This window comes from Sitophilus oryzae, unplaced genomic scaffold (genome assembly GCF_002938485.1).
Source record: "Sitophilus oryzae breed Bouriz unplaced genomic scaffold, Soryzae_2.0 scaffold_1067_pilon_pilon, whole genome shotgun sequence".
Taxonomy (NCBI): domain Eukaryota; kingdom Metazoa; phylum Arthropoda; class Insecta; order Coleoptera; family Curculionidae; genus Sitophilus; species Sitophilus oryzae.
Genome location: NW_022145690.1, coordinates 980879 through 999880, shown reverse-complemented (window position 1 = coordinate 999880; position 19002 = coordinate 980879).

Below are 19002 nucleotides of genomic sequence, written 5' to 3'. Positions count from 1 at the left end.
AAGTTTCGTTTTGTACTCAAGTCATGATTGTAGAAAACCTTGTTTTTTAATTTCCAAAATGCTCTTGAGGCGCTGCTAATCCTGTGCTGATTTCAGAGTCGATATTGGCCTTTTCCGAAATAAAACTGCATGCTGAGGTAATTGAGTTCCGCTACATATTCCAATAGTTCCTCTCCGATTTTTATAGCATTGTTATAATCTTCTGGGGGAGTGCACATGATTTTGGTTTTGTCGTTGTTTAGCTTAAGGCCCAAAGCCTCGTATGCCCAGGTACACATATCTATTCAACATTTCTTGTAATTGTTGTAACGTGTTTGCAACTAGAGTGCAGTCATAAGCGTATTGAAGTTCTGTGATTAATTTTGTACGTGTTTTTGCCCTGAGTCTTTTTATGTTGAACAGACCGCTGTCGTATCTGTATCTAATGCCTAATCCTCTCTCCTGCAGTTTGCTGTCCACTATAATGGAGAGCGTGCCAAATATCACCTCTAACGGACAAACGAAGCACTTTTGTATAAGTGCTGTAAAGCCAGTATCTGAGACGGTTTTACAGAGGTTCTGAGAGGTTAGTTCTCTGTAAATGGTCTCCGATATGAGTCGTACCCAAAGTTTATGGCATGAATGGTTGTCGTCTCAACACACTCAGTGATGAGGTGTTCTAAAGTTCTCCATTTTCGCCACAGAATCTGCATTCGCTGTTGTTTCTTATTAGTTTTAATCTAGCGAGGTGTTCATTGCGGAGATAGTGCCTTATTAAAAAAACCCGTGACAACCCGAAGATTGTACTTACTTAAATCAAGAAAAATATTTGATTTTTCTCGATCGTATTTCTTGAGGAATTTCTTCGAGTGTCTTAAATCGTTGGAGTTCTGTTGTAAGTTGGTTTAAACTACTACTACTTTTTAAAGCAGAAAGGCTCTGGTCCAGTTAGTGGAGTGTTCGCTCCTTTCCTAGATAGATCGCTTGCTTTCTCATTACCTTCTTATGGGCTGGCACCCGAGAATAGGAGAACTTTATTTTCTTTGTTTAATTTGTTCAGCTTCTCTAAACATTCTTAGACCAACTCCGCATTGATTGTTGGAACTGAGTTGATCGCTCTTAAGGCTGCTTGACTATTGAATAAGAGGCTATCTCTTGTTTCCGATAGTTCCTATCTAAGATAAGTTATACGCATCTTTTGATAGCCGTAGATTTCTGTCTGAATTATGCTGTGGTACGTGCCCATTGGTTCGGAGTATTTACTTTTCGGCCCAAATACCTGTCCTGTTCCTGTTCCTGCTTTGGTTTTGGAATATACCACGTTATGATATGGTTTTCCGGTATGGTATGGTCCTACTCAACAGGAATTCAATACAGGAATTATTATTATTTGCAAATTTCTGTTCTTACTTGTGTACTTTTGATCTATTTTAATTTCACTGAATAAAAAATATATAAATTAAACATGACAGTGCGCATTTATATACTAATTTGATAGATCAAATATCAGTCTCGTGATGTTTTGAATTAAATCATTTCTAAAAGATTTCTAGGCCAAGTCGTGTCGTCTAGTGAAAGTATTTATTTGGGCAGTGGTATTATTATTGTATTTAATTCATACAAAGTATGTATGTGCGTATATAGAAGCTGCAGGGCTATAATATATAAGTTTTATTCGATCATAATTTAATATTTTCGACAGAACTGGGATTAAGAAAGTATTATGGAAACTTTTAAATTTTATTGAGGATGCAATATTTTCAAGTTATTTTTTTATGGTCTTTATGATCTGAGTTTTTTTAGAAGCCACTTTAGTTTATGTTATTTGTATTTGTAGCCAGTTCAAAATAAAGTTAGTATCATATATTTTGATTCCTTGTACGTTATGAATAGTTTTATATTTTACCTTACTTAAGCGGCCCATACATTATCAAACAAATTGCGCAACGAAGCGATGCGCAACGTTGCGTTGCACAACTGATAAGCGGTCCATACACTATCAAACAAGTTGCGCAACAAAGCGATGCACAACTGCCTCACCCATGCACTTAGTAAAATTTTGATCAAACTTTTTATTAAAAGTTGTGCATTGTTTGAGAAACAATCATGTCCTCAATTGCCATTGCGTCAATTATTATCGTATATACCCTAGATGATGTTGATGATACCAAAAAACGAAAAAGAAAACAAAGAATTTGGATGAAAGAACTAAAATATTGCACAACGAAACGCAACACACACATACACTACACAACGCGTTGCGCAAACAGTCCTGTTGCACAAAAGAATTCAAATATTCTTGAAACTCATCAAACAATTGCGCAACGCATCAAACACTATCATACATTGGCAACTCGTTGCACAACAGCCTGCGTTGCGCAATTTGTTTGATAATGTATGGGCCGCTTTAGAGAATGCCTTGTCCATCTTATATTTGCCAAAAGGTGTAATGTACCTGTATTTCTTGTAGCTGCAAATATACATTTAAATTAGACAGTATTTTATATTTAGTAGTTATTTTATTAGACAACATCAGTATTTCCGGAAATGTCGCCATGTTGAAAATTTTTTTTGCAAGATTTGTATGCAATAAATATTTTTTTAGTCACTCTAGTTTTATAGAAAATTTTAACATGTTGCATAGTTTTATGTATAACGTACATAGATTTATTAAAAATATTTAATAGGATTGATTTACTAAAACTATTGATTGACAAAATGATGTCATTGCCATGATGGTTTCATATATCTAATTTTTATTAAACAGATGTTAAGATAGGTACATTATGAAAGTATCCTTGGATGGATCATATTAGCTAAGAGTACTCTTATACAATAATTATAAAAGTTTTCTGTAGTACTATTGACCCAATACTCAAGATCAATCAAACTTTTTTCAGTTCCTTTTATACGAGTATAAACAATTCTGTATAGAGAGGTATTGATTTATAGAGCGCGTCAACAGCGGTGTTTTTTTAGCGCTCAAAAACAAGCTTCACTCAATATGAGGTTATTTTAAATTATTTTAAGTTAGAAATTAAAGTTCCTTCGCCATGTTGATGCTGTCTAAGAATTCCATAACTTTACCAATCTTCGAAATGTTAAAAGGCGCAAAAATATTCTCATAGGTAACAGCATTAAAGAATCTAGACCTATGGGAGGCACCAACAGGTAAGCATTCAAAAAGAATGTGGCTCATTGTCATTAAGTTATTGCATAAGGTGCATTTTAAAGGGGGTTCATTTCTGATAATATATGATTTGGTTAGATATGAGTGTCCTGTGAGATCTGCAGATGATTATAAACTCAGTTTATAATCATCTGCTGATGATGCTAACATGGTTAGCGAAACGCGCGTCCAGTGTAAAAGTAAAAGTGTTTTGGTGTATTGTGGTGATTTAGTGTTTTTATTTTGCTGTGTAACACCAAAGGTTCCAACCCTCAACTGTAAGGAAAAGTAGTTTTTCAAAGGAACGCTTCTCAAGAAAATTCCTATTTGGATTTCTTTGAGCATGAACCCTTCAGGCTAACAAGCAATTGTCCTCACAAAATCACTAGTAACATATCCATTCCTTCTACCAACAAATACTCCTTCATTTTTCTTGATAAAATAATAAATAATTACTTATTAACCTTATTATAGGTAAATTAAATAAAAATAACCTGTTGTAAATAAGTGTTACTAGAAAACTGCCATGGCGACAATAGCCATCTTGATTACAATTTTATTGAAAAATTGCTTTTTATTCAAAATCTGTGACAAATAGGTATAGGAAACCCTAATATAGTTTGAAAGAGCATTTAAATCTGCTTCGATTTATTTTAAAAAATAGAGGGTGTTGCATTTGAAATAACGAAGTTTTTATGTAAAATAAATACTAAAAATAAATCAGCAATTTTTGGTACCCCTGTATACATTTAAGGCAGCAATCATTTTTTTTGTAAAGTTTATTTCTCTGGCTTGAAAGGCAGCACAAGAATTAATTCTGAAAAGTAATGTACAAGGTGTTGACAATTTTTTTTATTATACATAGCATGCATATTTAAATATCTTTAATTTCTCAGAAACCAAAGTTTTTAGACATATTAAACCCTTATAATAAATGCCTTATTTTATGCCCAAGAATCCAAAAATGAAATAAAATACCGGGTGTTCCAAGACAAAATAAAACTTTGGTATGGATCTTAGCACCTGTACAGAGTGGGTCAAATTCGACGCTTTTAAATGGCAACACCCTTTTCTATAGGAGATAGACGAAAACTAATATCGGTGTCTGGAGGTCAATTTTCATCAAAAACATGATGGTGAAAACCGCACATCAATATCTGTTACCGTTTCGGAGTTACGGGGTGTTTTTCAAAAATGTGCATTTTTAACAAATCGCTGTAACTTTTTTGCTATGGAAAATTTTGTATTTCTATGAAAACATTTCCAAAGCACCTTTTTACGTAGAATTTAATGGTTTAAGTATAATTTTTTTAAAATTCATAATTTAAGAGTTATCAACAGATAAATTGATTTTTTATTTGGGACACCCTCTATATTTTTATTAACTGAAAAGAATTTAAAATTACCTTTCCAAAAATATAGCACACTTGATATTTTGTTATAATCCCCTTCGAAATACAGAATTTTTAAAGTTCGCCACTTTTAACTAGTAGGCTTTGGACCCCTTATTGATGATATACCCTTAATGGAACTCGAAAACATATTTTTCCAGCAAGACGACGCACCGCCTCTGAACGCTGAAGTTATCAGCAAATTTTGCAGCCAATCTCAAATATAATTGAATAGCTAACTAAGAATCCAGCCATTGGCCGTCGAGGCTGCCTGACTTAGTGCCCATGGATCTAATCCTATGGATATATTTGCGGAAGAATAAAGGTTCCTTATTCTTCCGTATAATCTAGACAAGAATTAGAAATAATTAGCAGTTATGAGAGGGTATCTTTCACTCCTACTGAGTTAATAAATTCCGCGAGAAATGTTCAAAAACTACCCCGTCTGTCCATAACAGAAGACGGTTCGATATGTTGAACACCTGTAGCAAAATCTCATGTCTTGGATTGCTATTTTTTTTTGTTATTAGATATAGTTTAAATGTGTTGATGTAGGTTAAATATATTTTAAATTGTTATAAAATTCTGCATCTCTCATAGCAAATATTATTTTCGTTTTAATTGATGCTCACAGCTAGATTTTTTTTGCATTACAGCCGGTGCTGTTCAAAGCCTACTTGTTTAAAGCGGGCGAATTTTTATATAGTATATCTCGAAGAGGAATCGAGCAAAATATCAACTGTGTCATATTTTTGGAAAGGTAATTTTAAATTCTTTTCAATAAATTAAAAATATACAGGGTGTCCCATATAAAAAATCAAATTTTCTGTTGATAATTCTTAAATTATTCCAAACCAAACCAAACCAAACCATTAAATTCTACGTAAAAAGGTGCTTTGGAAATGTTTTCATAAAAATATAAAATTTTCCATAGCAAAAATGTTACAGCGATTTGTTAAAAATGCATATTTTTGAAAAACACCCCGTAACTCCGAAACGGTAACAGATATCGATATGCGGTTTTCACCATCATGTTTTTGACAAAAATTGAGCTCCAGACATCCATATTAGTTTTTGTCTATCTCCTAGAAAAGGGTGTTTCCATATAAAAGCGTCGAATTTGACCCACCCTGTACATTTAAAAAAAAAATTAAATTATGCACATTGCCCTCCCATATACGGGGTGTCTCAGAAATAAGTGCAAATATTTTAACTGGTAATATAGTTCCCAGAAACACGCCTATGAGGTTTTTTTCGCGAAAAAAAATTTTTGAAAATTCGAAATTTTTTTAAGAGTTTTTTGGAATTTTTTTAGTTTTTAGTTAAAAAACATAATTTCTTGATAATATGGCAACATAAGTATTAGATTAAATTTACAAGCAAGAAAATCCAGAAAAGATCCAGTGGTTCTCAAAATTTTAGCAAAAAATCTTTTTTTTGGAAATTTTCAAAGTAAAATAACTCAGTTATTTTGGACTTATTTGAAAAACGATAAAGAGAAAATATGTTTCTTTTCTAGAGATCTACCACCCCTTAAAATATTTGCACTTATTTCTGGGACACCCTGTATACTCATAAAATATTTTGTTTCTACATCTTTCCGTTTTCGTATAATTAACCGAGGCGAATGAGGTGCGCCACCCGGTATAATTACAATATTTTTATGATTTAATTTTGATGTCTTAATTGATTCCTATAAGAGTAGTATTGCTTGATGAGCAATACTGATAACATTATCAATATATCGGCTGATTGGGAAAATTATTGATTGACCTAATGTCAACAAAAGTAATGTTATATTATAGGTATACATAAGCAATGTTCTCCTTATTGCTGTAAGAAAAAAACTCTAAAAGATACTTTTATATATAATAATAACATGGTTTGATACAAATCTATTCAAAAATAAGAAATAATTAGACCATTTTTTAAGTAGTTTAACACCGTGGATCGTGGACCGGACCGATTAGTCACTGCGTATTGCCCTGCAGTTTTATGATTGTAACTTTTGGAAATATATTTTTTTACTATATTGTAATTAATAATGTTAGACAATGGTTAAAACTAAATATTCTTGTGTAACCTTAGAGGAATAGCCAATTTAATCCCGGTAAATGTTTTCTAAATGCTGTATTCTGTCTATCTGTATTCTTCAGGATAATATGTTCCTCTTAATATCTCGTAATTGTTTTTTACATATTTTCCCCACATTTAACCATTCCGAATAAGGTATATTTTAATATTAATTATTTCAGCATTCTTAGATACCTGGTAATTATAATTTTAATTACCGAAACATATAAAATCTGTTTTTCGCAGTATAATGGATTTAAAAACAAACATCGATAGAAAATAGGAAGACTGATTGGATTATATATGGATAATGAGGAAAATGATGAAGTAAGATTAAATAACAGTAGAAAGTAAGCTGAAAAACGTAGATAAATTCTTCACGATTTAGAACGTCTTCAAATCCATGTTCGTATATTAATGAGCTTGTAAACTGCATCATGAGTAATGTATTATTAATCAATTTTATAGATTTATATTTTTAGTTTGTTATATCGTGGGATCCAATGGAAACAATATAAAACTAGGTGTAGTACCATTTCAATTTAAGCTTCATTCCTGTTTTATTTATTTTATTACTAATCATTGTTTATTACTAACATATTCGTATTAGTACATCATTTTTATTACTAACTATCTTCACGGCTAACTTCGTACCGCCTGACTGTGAAGCGAAGTAAAGTGTTTTTTATCTTTTGGTATGTGACTGATACATGATATGATATGATATGATATGACCGAATAATACTATTTGTAATCAAATAAAAATAGTTTGGGTACCCAAATCCAAGACGACTCAGCCTTAAATGAGTACTTGGGATTCATAATCCTGTCATCATAGGCAGTCGTGCATTTCAGTTGATTTCAACAAATTCTGACCCCAGCGCTTCAACGGCAGAAGTTAGAAATTATCAGTATGTAAACGCCGCGCCGACGTTTGTGTAACGTAACGCTGTTTCGGGTAGTAAAAAAAGTGAAAAAGAATTCGAACTAGGCGTCGCGCGACGGGTTGTGTTGTGACAATTTCAGATGTTAATAAAATTGCAAAAATTTTCGTATACTCGGTATTTAAACCCGTGTATTTGTATATACTAGTTGTTTACGATATTCTCCGATGGTGGCAGCACCGGCGGAGAATGCACTAAGCCTATACAGAACAGCTCTAGCATGACAAGCTGTACCTTGCTACTCCCAAGGCGTTAAATGCTATATACGGGAACTATTATAATTTATCAATTATTACAAATAAGCTATAAGGATATGTGACGTGACCTGTCAATTGCTGAATTTGGCGGATTTCCAAACCTAATTTATTTAAAAATTAATTTTCTATAAAATTTTATTCTGTGAATTTTTACGATATTCGAACCAATCCAACAAAGTGAAGATCATAAAAATCGGCTCAGTCGTTCTTGAGTTATAAATGGTGTATAATTAACACGACTTAATTACTTCATAAAATCAATCTTTATTTCTTAATTAGTTGTCCCATTAGTTATCCCATAATTCGTTAACAGTAACTAATATTAACCTTTATTCAGTAGTAAATCATTGTCAATCATTAACAATAAATAATAAATAATGTTCATATTCATTTTTAACCGTACAATTATTAACATTAAATAATATTTTCACGGGTAATATTTAAAGAAAAAAATTAAATAGCCCTTCTCAAACAATAAAACAGAAGTAATCTTAAAGAAATGTTATATTTGATTAGAAAAAATATAAATATAAAGTTATACAGGGTGGTCCGAATTGTATTTACATATGGGTCCGAATTGTATTTACATTAATACGGGAAAGCATATTCTGCAGATAAAAATAAGTAAAAAAGTTTTATGTCCTAAAATGTTTCGTGTCGTTTTTATTTCGGTTTTTTCCGAATAATATCTGAACCAAGGTCGATGTTTGGAAGAAAATTGGCGTGTGGTAATTTTTTGACATTGGAAATTAGATTTCAATGTCACATATTGACTCCTACTTGCATTGACCCCTACTAGGGGCGCCACCTACATTTTTGGCTTACCACAATTGGTTTGAAGAGTAATAATTTTCGTCCGTACCTTTATTAAACCCTTGTTTATATTACAAGGATAAAACCAATGAGTGGAAAAATGGTTTGTTAAAAATCGCTATGAGTGATGGTTCTCGACACAATTGGAATCGAAATAATCAATACATCATTATTGACAAAAATTGAACATCTTGACAAGTTATTAGACTGAAATCATAAATTTGAAATGTTTTCTGTTCAATAGAAACTGTATCATCATAATTTCTTCTAGAAAAAATTAGCATTCCTTTAAAGAAAATAAAAAGCTTCCAATTTTATAATTTCAGTCAAATAACTATCTACTCAACATGTTTATTTTCTACCAACGACGCCATGTATTGATAATTTACATTCCAAAATATCTTGAGAACGACTACTTGTAGCGATTTTTATCAAGAGGTAGTATTTTTACGTAAAAAATGACGGACATGCATAGTTTTTCACTCAGTAGTTTTATACAGGTACGGATGAAAAGTTGTTTCTTTTCAAAACAGCTAAAAATATGTAGGTGGTGCTTCTTGCCAGTAGGATTCATACTGGTAGCAATCCTACCAGGTATAGTAGGTATATCGAAATCGAATTTCTCATGTCAAAAAACACTCAGACACCAATTTTTATACAAATATCGGCGTTAGTTCAGAAATTATTTAAAAATGATTGAAAAAATAACTTCTGCACCTTAGGACATGAATTTTTAGAACTTTTTTACTTATTTTTATCTGCAGTATATATGCTGCCGAATTTTCCCTAATACAGTTTGGACTATCCTGTATATTTTGCAAGATTCGAACCCATCCCAGATTCCATTCTATCGTTTTAGTAGCAGCCTTGTAGCAGGCAAATTTCAGACGAAATGTATAGACCTTACTACTAGGGTTACCGGAACCGGAGCTGATGTTTTTCGGAACCGGGAATTTCGGTACCGCGCAGCTTAGGAACCGGGATGTTCCGTTTTTTTCGGTACTTTCGGTACTGACTAATTTTTGTTCAATGGTGGTGCAGTTCATCAATCAGAAAGCAAGGGATGGTTTTTCAAACTAAAATGGATAAAAATTGAGATTTTTAATGGGAATAATATCAAATTATTAAGTAATCAGTCATGAAAAATTAACATGAACACAAGTCAAGAAAAAAGTATAGGTAACTTAAATTTCACATCAAACAACATAAACCAACTTAACTGAATTTGAGACAAAAGCCCTAAAATACTGAATTAAAAATGCAAATATCTGTTAAAACATAATACAGGGTGGCCCATCGAAAACGTTCCGCAAGGCATAACGGCCAGGGTATTCTTTTTTCAAAAAATCCAAAAACACGTCAATTTTGTTTGTGAGGGGGACAACTTTTGCCCCAAAAATAAATGCAAAATCATCAACCCTCTAAGCGGGGGTGTCATCCCCTAACTTTTTTCAAATGGGAAGGGGGGTCAAGTGACACTGCAATGAAAAGAGCTTTCTATTCTCTATATTTCCCCGCTTCGTTTTTGAAAATCGGTCGAGTCATTGAGAAAACATGAACGATTGAAATTTGAAAAGTTTATTTAAACATTTATCAGAGTAAACGATAAGGATAAATTCCTTCGACCAATTTGCTATTTTTTCTTATTATTTCTAGATGTTTACGCATTTTTTCACTTGCTACAAGGTTGAACGATCAGGTGCGGTAGTTGCTAGATAGCTGTTCTGTGACTTGTGCGTTGAAGTTCTTCTCAATATCGTTAAACTGACCTACAATAGAATTTCCAAAAATACCAGCCCACCCGTTCAATTTCTGAGGGTTTTGTGTGTGTACCTCGTGAAAAACCCTGGGGTTGTCCTCAGTCCAGTACCGACAGTTGTGCCGATTAACTATACCGTTCAAAAAGAAAGTACACTCATCCGAAAAACACACATTAAATAGGAAATTATTATCATTCGCCACTTGTTCACTCATAGTTTTACAAAATTGCAAGCGACGATCAAAATCGTCTTCGTTGAGTTCTTGTACCAACTGAATTTTGTACGGGTGGAACTTCTGTTTTTTTTTAATATTCTTTGGACACTTGTACGATTCACGCCGGTCTCATTGTTTCGCGAAATTGTCTCGCCAGTTTCGCGAAATTTTTCTACTAATTCGCGAACAATTTTGCCATAAAGGTGTTTGTCATTTGAAAAAAGTTGGGGGATGACACCCCCGCTTAGAGGGTTGAATATTTTGCAATCATTTTTGGGGCAAAAGTTGTCCCTCTCACAAACAAAATTGACGTGTTTTTGAATTTTCTGAAAAAAGAATTACTCTGGCCGTTATGCCTTGCGGAACGTTTTCGATGGGCCACCCTGTATAATTAATATTATAGGGACTTCAAAAGAGAAAAGAAGCAAGAACACTAAGAAATAGCATCATTACTTATTTAGAAGAGGGATTTCGACCGCTAGAAAGTATCAAAGAACTTTCTCACGTAACAAAAAAATAATTTTTTAATTATTGTTACCGAGGCCCGTTTCTGTGATGACCAAAAAGATCTGAACCTTAATTGATAGTATAGAGTTTCCGGAACCGTACTAAAATATTCTCGTTCAGTGATTGTAGTCTATAGTTCTCAAAAGAAAAACCGAAAAAAATTAATTTCAAATGAAAATAATATCAAATTATTAAGTCGCCAGAAAGTAAACATGAACACAAATAATGAACACAAGCAAAAAAAAAAAACAAATAAGTAGCTTAAAAATTACATCAAACAACATCAATCAACCTCTAAACTAACTTAACTAAATTTGAAAAAAAATTAACATTTTCAATTAAAGATGTAAATGCCTATAAACACATAACACAAAAACTATAAGTAACGAGAAGCAATAAACTGAATAATAAAATAACATATTATTTTAATAATTTGTTAATAAACGTTACAGAAACTTTAAACAAGAACAATAAGAAATAACATCACTACAGTGTCCCGAAAGTACCGAAAGAACCGGGAATTAATAATTTTGAGTCCCGGTTTTTTCGGTACCGGGATTTACTACCGGGGTACCCTAGTTACTACTTATAAACATTTAAAAGAAAATATCAATAGAAACAATGTTATATATTATAGTCTATAGTCTGTCCAACGAGAGGAGGGTACATGCAGTGACAGTTGTGTCTGTCATTTTAATACACACGTAAATTGTATTTTCTGTCATTTTTTTGAAGTCGTCTCGAAATCTTCTCTAACTCGTTGGACAGACTTTAGATATATTATTTGATGTAATAATTGATTTGTATTAGAATGATCTGTGAAACAACTTTGTTAAATGAAATAGATGAAACGCAATTTTAAGCTAAATCGAAACAAGGCTATCAACATTTTCGATGTTATAAATCATAATACGCGAGTTACATCAACGTCTATCATTCTTAATTGGCTTTGGCTTTCTTTCAAAAATGTATAAAAGATAAATTACTTGGTCTTGTTTAGCTCTTCAACAACATCTGTCTATAGCATCTATTTTTATAAAATACAATGATGTACCAATCAATACATTCATTGAGTTTCTTTAAAAATGCTGTAAAGTTGGAGTGGGTACATGAAAGATTAAATAATAAGGTATAATAACGTGGTCAGTGAGCAATAAAGGCGTATAGTTTTAGATGAGATATTCTGGTGTTTCCCCATTTTCCCTATAGAATCTGCATTAGCTGTTGTTTCTCAGCTTCAATCTACTGAGGTGTTTGGTTAGGTTAAAAACCTCGTGACAATCGGAAGATTGTTCTTACTTAAATCAAGGAAAATCTACGATTTTTCTCGGTCGCAAGTTTTCAGAATTATTTTCTACCGATGTCTTCTACCGATGAAGGATTTCCATTCCATGTTACGGATGGAGACTTCCAGGTTCTGCTTTATAATATATAAAGAGTCCCGCTTTATGTTGGTTTCCACTTGGAAAGCAGAACGGTTCTGGTCCAGTTAGCGAAGTGTTTTCTGTGTGTGTGCTCTTTTTCTAGCTAAATCGTTTGCTTTCTCATTACCATCTATCTTTTGGTGTTGAAGGCACTTGAGGCAACGAAAAGCACGTCTATAACGATTCTTCATCGTAAGAAAATACTCAATATACATGGTAGTCCGAACTGTATTCCGGAAACTTCGGCAGCATATTCTGTAGATAAAAATAAGTAAAAAAGTTCGTATAAATGTCTGTTCTAAAATGCTTAGTTTCGGAGATACAGGGTGTGGAAGTTTAATTTTTATTTCGATTTTTTCCAAATAATTTCTGAAGTAACGTCAATATTTGGATCAAAATTGGTATATGGCAGTCTTTTGACATGAGAAATTTGATTTTGATGTCATTATGACTCCTATTTCTAGAGGGCGCCACCTACATGTGTTTTAACTGTTTTGAAGAGTAATAACTTTTTGTCCGTACCTGTATAGAATTACTGAATAAAAAAATATACATTTTCGTAATTTTATACGTAAAAAATGTCTCTTGGTAAAAATCGTTAAGAGCAACCCTTCTCGAGATATTTAGAAGGGAACTAGTCAATACATGTCATTATTGACAAAAAATAAAGAATGTTTAGTAGATAGTTATTTGACTGAAATGATAATTTTGGGAAATTTTTATTTTTTTAAATTAATAATAAAATTTTCTTCGAAAAAAATATGATTGATGATGATTTGGCACAAAAACATTTCAAATTTATGATTTCAGTCTATTAACTATTAGTCAGCATGTTTAATTTATGCCAATGATGACAGGTATTGATAATTTCGATTTCAAATATCTCGAGAAGTATTACTCGTAGCGATTTTTATTAAGAGACCTTTTTTACGTTAAAAACGTCGTAAATGTATATTTTTTTACTTAGTAGTGTTATACAGGTACGGACGGAAAGTTATGATTCTTCAAACCAATTAAATATATGTAGATGGCGCCCTCTATAAGTAGGGGTCATATTGACATCAAAATCAAATTTCTCATATCAAAAAACTCCCAGACACCAAATTTCATCCAAATATTGACGTTACTTCAGAAATTATTTGGAAAAAATCGAAATAAAAATTAAACTTCCACACCCTGTATCTCCGAAACTAAGCATTTTAGGACATACATTTATAAGACCTTTTTTACTTATTTTTATCTGCAGAATATGCTGCCGAAGTTTCCGGAATACAATTCGGACCACCCTGTATAAGGAGGTAAGAACAAAGCGTCGCTAATATGGATAGCGGGACATGTTGGTATAGAGGGAAACGTGCTGATTCCCTCGCCAAAACTGGTGCAGGTTCACCATTCGTGGGCCCAGAACCGACACTCAGCATTCCAAAAAATCTCGCAAGAGACAGGCTGTGTGAATAATAGGCTAGGGGTGCAAAGTTTTAGGACTGGAATGACAGTCCCGGAACGGAACATGCCAAGAAAATCCTAGCAGGGCCATCGAAACGTAGAACAGGAGAACTCTTAGGGCCATTTCGCACAAACACAGTTCAATCCAGTCACGATCAGTCACGTCGGACGTTGCTGAATCCAATCTAGGACAGTCATGAGAAAAACAAATGCGGGAACGAAAGTCGTTTTCAAACAAAACACGTCGTGTACAGTTCAGTCGCGTCCAAACAAGACTGATAGTGATTCGTTCGGTTAAATTTTTATGTCAGTCATTTGCGATATTTGTACACAAATGGATGTGGAAAGTTTAATTGTTTTGGTTAGAAATATGAAGAGGCGATATATAACCCCAAGCATTCAAAACATAGAAACCGAGAATAATAAAAAAAAAATCTCTTTCGCCTTCTTCTTTTTTCTAATCGAGGTAAAATTATTACTTTAAGAATCTCGTCCATTTTCAATGCATTCTGTTGTTAAACTGATAATTTTTGCTGAAAACACGTTAAAAAAATGTCATCAACAAACGACGGACGCGTTTGGTGTGAAAGCAGTGTACTCAGTGGACTGTAGTGATTTAACTGGACTAGACTGAATCTGACGGGACCAGACTGGACTGTGTTGGTGCGAAATGTCCCTTAAAGGCTGGTTGGAATGGAGTGCGTACGCTCACTGCAGTATACACGGGCCACTGTTGGTTGAGATCACACCTGTTCCACGAATCCCTTGGTGGGCTGGCACCCAGAGCAGGAAGACTTGTAATAAATGTTGAGACCGAGACTTAGAGTCTTCTTGCTTTGGCTTTTGTATTTATAAACCAGGTCTCTTTGAAATTAATGAACGCCTTCTTTAAATTTTTTAAATGGACTTTTTTTTGCCTATTTTTTGGATTCAAAATCTTTATTTTTTTTAGAGACTATTGATTCTTGTATTACAACTTTTGAATTATTGAAGTCTATATTGTAACCTGTGCCTCACGATTGTTGAGAATTTTTAGATTTGCGAAAATTCCCTTAAAAAAATCTTTATGTTAACGAAAAGGTATAGACATTATTTAACATCCGTTATGATACACAAAGCAGTGACAACAGATTCCATAAATCTGTCAAAACGGGGTAGAATAAATACGGTGATGTCATGACGGTTTTAAACAGTACCAGCCTCGTATAAACGAAAAAGCATGTAAGCTGCGGTAGAAAGCAGACTAATTTATCGATAATTTCGCGTGTGTATCTACGTACGGCCGCGGAGGCTGCTGACCATCAGAAACATCTTCGAAGGAACGCGCTGACCCACATCCATAGCGGCTTCCTTTCTCTTTTAGTGACCGTTCGGACTGGTTGTTGGTAATTCGCTATTTTTGGGGCCGATTTAACACGAAATCGACGTGGTATACGTGAAATATCCCTCGAGCGATCAGTAAAGAAGTAGGGAGCTTATTACGACTTATTCTGAAAACCAATTTTTGTTCAAAATCTAGAATCCATAGGTAGATGAAACAAGTTTAAATTGGAAAGTGCCCATAAGGACAATGTAAACACTATTAATTCTTTCAACGGTTGCGACCCAAAGCCTTTGATAATTTCGGATCGGTTCGGCTTTTTCCGGAATTACGTCGCCAAATATTATTTATTCAAATTTATTATTATTTTCTTTTAATTTTATAAATGAAATACAGTGTGTTGCATACAAAAAAATTATTTTATATAAGGACATATATGTGGATATCTATGAAACATTGGAAACCGACATTATGCCACGATCCGCAATGGTTTTTGTAGTTTTTAATGTCACTTTTTCACAATTATCACGGGTTTGAGTAAGTAAAATTTAAATTAAACTCACAAGATAGCAATAATTACTTTGAGAATGGACGCTTTAAACACTTTTCGGTATTTTTTCAATGAGGGCGGTTTAAATTTTGAAAGATTTTATAATTCTTAAAGATTCTGACTTTGACAACAGAAAATTCTTTCTGTTATTGTTTGCAGTTGTTTTTATCAACCGCTATAGCAGCTCCAGATATATCTACCTATATCAAATGTAAATATTAACTGTCATTTTTAGTTAATTTAAAGCCAAAGTTTTAGACAGCTTCGTTTAAAGATGTACGCATAAAATAATAAATACAAGAAGAAGTGTCAAGTCAATGTTAAATTATGGAAACAGCGTGGCTGCCTGGGTAACTAATTTTCAGATATGGCGGCTGGGACATTTGACATGACATAGACACGACATAGACATGACAATTTCAATTTTATGAAATTTATTTCCGTTTCCGGTTTTTAATGGCGGGCTCTTCAGGAGGTTTAAATGAGGGTTAATATACTTTTTACTCTTTCTGGGAGTAAATAATACAACAAAATTACTCAAAAATATTTATTTGGAATTTAGAACAATGTAAATATGCAAATCAACACAATTAAAGAGCTATAAACACATAAACTACTGTATCAATATCAAATATTTAAATAACATCAGAGATGCTGTGTTAAAGTGAATTAGTAAAATAACAGTAACAGACTTACAGAAACTTGAAGATAAATAAATGTTTTCACAACTTCTCGGGCGTAAAACTAAATAACTGGAAGCAGGAAAAAGACAACAGGAACCCACGCAAAACCTGGAATCAAAAAAATATATAAAAAAACATAAATATAGGTACATAAGATTTTTATGAATTAAATCAAACAGGACTTGAATAAAAATAAAATGAATAAAAAATATGATACATATACATCTAATACCTAATTTGTATTTTAAAAATAATCTACATACATAGATTTATAGCATTATTGCTATGAAAATACATAATAGATACATATGTGATTAATTAGGCATTTCTGTTCATCTTGTAGATAATTAATGTAGGCTAATAATAGTTCAATAATCATAATTTACCTTGTATAGCTTGCTTTCAATTGCTCAAAATCACCGATCAGTCTTTAAAGTAGAGATACGGAAAAATCCTTGGTAAAGAATATCCCAAGATCCTTGGGTCTAAAGCTAAAAAAATATAAAAACAGTTAGTATATTACCTATTTTTACATATAATATGGCCCATACCTACTACACGCAGAAACGTCGATTTCATCATTTTCTTCATGTAATTAATATCATATATACTTTATTAAAGTGTTAACAAGGAACTTTATAACAAAAAACATCTTTGTACTTATAAATTTCAGCCGAAATATCATAAACAAACTTCCAATCAAATCTAAACGACAAAAAATTAAAATGGCGCCCAACCTTGCCAGAGGCCTCGGAGTTGACACATGGCTAACACACAGACAAAAGAAGAGGACGCCGACGTGCATAAAAATGTTCCGTAACAGAAATTGACAGAAATCATATAGAAATATTCAGATTTTTGTCTAGGACAGTCTAGAAGGCCATGCTTTCTGCCTGGGTAGGACCGCGCCAGAACTGTTTCCAATTTTCCGGTTTACTGTCACCCCCCTGGATGTACGTACCTAAACTGAATTTTTGAAGTTGACGAGAGAAGAAAATTTTCGCGCAATAAATTTTTACAATTTTCGAAGACAGTTGTCTCAATAAGAATGCCTTGCCGAGTTGGTTTTTATTTTTGGCAATCAGGCAACATATTGGTTGACAATTTCTCGTTGGTATGGAGAATTTAAACGTGGACGGATTAGTCTTAGCGACGATCCAAGAACAAGCCCACCAACAATGGCAGTCACTCGGGAAAACGTCTATGCTGTACGTAAGCTGATCCAAGAATACCGACATGTCAATGTGAAATTGAAACATCACTGGACATTTTAAAGACCCTAATTCAAAAAAAATAGAAGAAAAAATGAAGAATTAACTAGGTATAAAAAAGTTAATTTCTCGTTCGATACTGCATCTTTTAACGGAAGAACTGAAAAACAGAAAGTAATTAGAGTCAATTGGCATCAAAAAACTCTACACCAGTGTAACGAAACAAGTAAACAATTATTTACTCGTACACTATTGTCAGTGGTGATGAATTCTGGATTTACTCTTATGAACCTGAAAATAAACGTCAATCGGCTGAGTGGGTATTTCGAGATGAACCAAAACCGACGAAAGTTATCCGTTCTTGAATTGTTTCCAAAAAGATGGTAGCGACATTTGTCTCGAAACGGGTTATGTACAGTTCATACCAAATAAACTTTTAGTCACGTGATTAAGTTTGACCGGCACAGCGATGCCTACTCTTATATATTTTCTTTTAATCAAAATATTTGAGGAAACAAAAATAAATTAATTATAAATATATAAACAGTAATTATTTACATCAACAAAACTCACCTTCTTAACAGCACTTAAGGGACATAAAAGGCCATTACTACAGTTTTCCCGTTCAAAATATTTTAATAAAGTTGCGATGAGTTTTTTACGGGTATTAAGCTATCTTGTACCACTTCGCACTAAAAGAGGTTCTAAAAAGAACAATGTTCGACTGCAAGGTCGCGACACTATTTATTTAAACCAAAGATTTAAAACAAAAACTCGTAATACAAAACTAAAGTGTCAAAATGAATGACAATGTCAGGAAATAAATAAACAAATGTAGCAACTTAATTAATAGCAGAGCTACCACTTGAATTACCAGCGGGAAATTTAAATTCCAGTTAGTCAGCCCGGTGCCGAATAAAGCAATGGTTGACAACAATGAATTTAAAAATTGCGCCCTCGATTACGTAACTAAAAGTTTAATTGATATTAAATATAGCAACTATTCCTCTGCAAGATCAAAGAACAGTTACGGCGGATTGGTACAAATCTATTTGTTTGCCGGAAGTAGTTGATTTTGTTGATTTTGAAAAAAAAACACCCCCACCAACGACGAATGATTTTCCACCAAAACATTGCAAGTTCCCACACAGCTCGAAAAACAATTGAGTCTTTAAAGCAAGAAAACATCGAATTTTTATACCATCTTCCATACAGTTCCGACCTAAGTTCTAACAACTTTTTTATTTTTTTTAGAGAAAT